A 2,500-nucleotide genomic window follows, 5' to 3' on the forward strand; every position below is an offset into this window, starting at 1 on the left:
ACTGCTATTCTCCTCTTTACGTATATTCATGTCTGATAATTTTCCCCATTTAGAAGTGTTTATCATATTCATGTAAGCCATATATTATTCTCCTCCAAATATTTGGATTCTCTCTACCTCTGGATTAGAGACCCAAGGGGGAATGAGCTAAAGATAATAGCTTCTGGTCGGCTGGGGAATCGAACCCGGGCCCATTGACATAGCAACTCAGCCAAAAGTCAATGGAACTCCAGTTTCTTGTTCCCTGGTTCGATTCCCCAGCTGACTAGAAGCTATCATCTTACATTGATCCCCCTTGGGTCTCTGATCCCAAGGTATAGAGAGAATCCAGATATTAGGAGGAGTAATAATGTATGGTATAAATCAATACAAATGTCTGTATGTAAACATACGTTTCATTTCATTCATTTCAACGTAGTTATCGACGCTAAGTGCTCGTAATATATGTTTATTATTATTGATATTATTATTACTAGCTAATGTAAAACCCTAGTTTGAAAAGCAGGGTGCTATGAGCCCAAAGGCTCCAACAGGAAAAAATAGCCCAGTAAGTAAAATAAATAAGGAAGTAATTGAATTACAAAAGAAACTATGAACAATTAAAGTAGAATTTGTAAGAACAGTAACTATAGAAATAAATCTTTCATATATAAACTAAAAAAAAAAAATCGCAATTTTCAAAAATCGCAAAGAGATTTCAAACCTGTCAAATTCAGTTTGATATTTTTTCAAGTTATTATTTTATTTTTTCATTTTTATTCTATTCTTTTTATATTTTTTTATTTTATTATTTATTATTCGTGGTTAATTAGACGTTGTTCCTTTAAGTCGGATCAAAATCTGTCTTGTACAGCTGATTAGAGAGACAAAGAGACAGATAATAAAGACAATGTCTTCAAACTCATCGCGAAGATAAACTTTTCTTTGAACAATTAACAAGCGTCCTTTGAAGCCTCCGTCTTTGAATGTGGAATTTGCATATTTGAGAGAGAGAGAGAGAGAGAGAGAGAGAGAGAGAGAGAGCTGAGGAGAGAGAGAGAGAGAGAGAGAGAGGCATATTATGCATTCGATATATTCTTGGTGATTTCTTTATGTATCATCTTCTATTTTAAGCTTACTGAACATCCCTTGATACTTGGAATTTTCCCTCAGAGAGAGAGAGAGAGAGAGAGAGAGAGAGAGAGAGAGAGAGCGAGAGAGAGAGAGATTGAGCATCCCTGAGAGAAAATTCCAAATTAGGGATGTTCAGAAAGCTAAAAATAGTAAATATAAAGAATAGAAGTGGGAAGAATAAAACGAAATTTCTCTCTCTCTCTCTCTCTCTCTCTCTCTCTCTCTCTCTCTCTCCTTTCTACATTATAAGCAACCTTGGGAAATGCGGTACCCTTTAGCACTGCAGCCGGGGCCGCTGAGCCGTAAATGATGCTCTTTTCGTCTGCTTGTTGTCCCTTGTGACATCGTCTGCCTCTCTTGCAGTGCGCTAGACCAAATCGAAACTCTGCAGTAGGTAAGGTACCTTCTTTCTGCAGGGACATTCACACGGTTCTTATTTTGTCTGTTTAATATATTAGATGCCTTATGGGTTGTTTTCTCTTTTTGAAGCATCGGATCAAGATTTTCTCAACCTTTGCGTTGTGGACAACTTTGGCAAGCTCAAGGAAAGCATTCTGGGCTGTACCAGTAATTTGTCTGGACTGAAAACCATCTTCGTTGTATTGAGTGACTACAGCATGATTGGCCAGGTTGGGATTCAGCTTGGTCTCAAGCTTTGCGTTGTGGACAACTTTGGCAAGCTTTAGGAAAAGCATTCTGGGCTGTACCACTAATTTGTCTGGAATGAAAACCATCATCGATGTATTGAGCGATTACTGCCTTATTGTCCAGGTTAAGATACAGCTTGGTCTCGTGATAGTTTTTTCCATTGTAGGGTACAATTTAAGATTGAAAGAAAAATTACGTTTATATTTGACCTTAGTGTATAATTGAGGAGTAGGCAAGGGTGTGAAATTTTGTCTGTTTGATATTTTAGATGCCAAGTAGGTTTTTTTTATTTTGTGTTGTTGATAATAGTTGAGATTGAAAGAAATGATATTTATGCAGTTTGACTTATAATGCACTGTAGTTTATTTGTTTCCTTATCCACTTTCCTTACTGGGATATTTTTCCATGTTGGAGATCTTGGGCTTATAGCATCCTGGTTTTCCAACTAGGGTTGTATGTTATATAGCAAATAACGATAATAATAATAATAATAATAATAATAATAATAATAATAATAATAATAATAATAACAATAATAATTAATAATAATAATAATAATAATAATAATAATAATAAGAGGTAGAACTCTTATTCCTATTTTTTTGTTAAAGTGGAAAAAGGAGTTTTCCACCCTTCCTCACGAAAGAGCATCTCAAATTGGCATGCACTTCATGCACTTACTGCGATGAGGGCATCGTGCAAACATGTACTGTGTGTGTGTGCACTCTCTCTCTCTCTC

The sequence above is a fragment of the Palaemon carinicauda genome, chromosome 12 (assembly GCF_036898095.1).
Source record: "Palaemon carinicauda isolate YSFRI2023 chromosome 12, ASM3689809v2, whole genome shotgun sequence".
Classification (NCBI taxonomy): domain Eukaryota; kingdom Metazoa; phylum Arthropoda; class Malacostraca; order Decapoda; family Palaemonidae; genus Palaemon; species Palaemon carinicauda.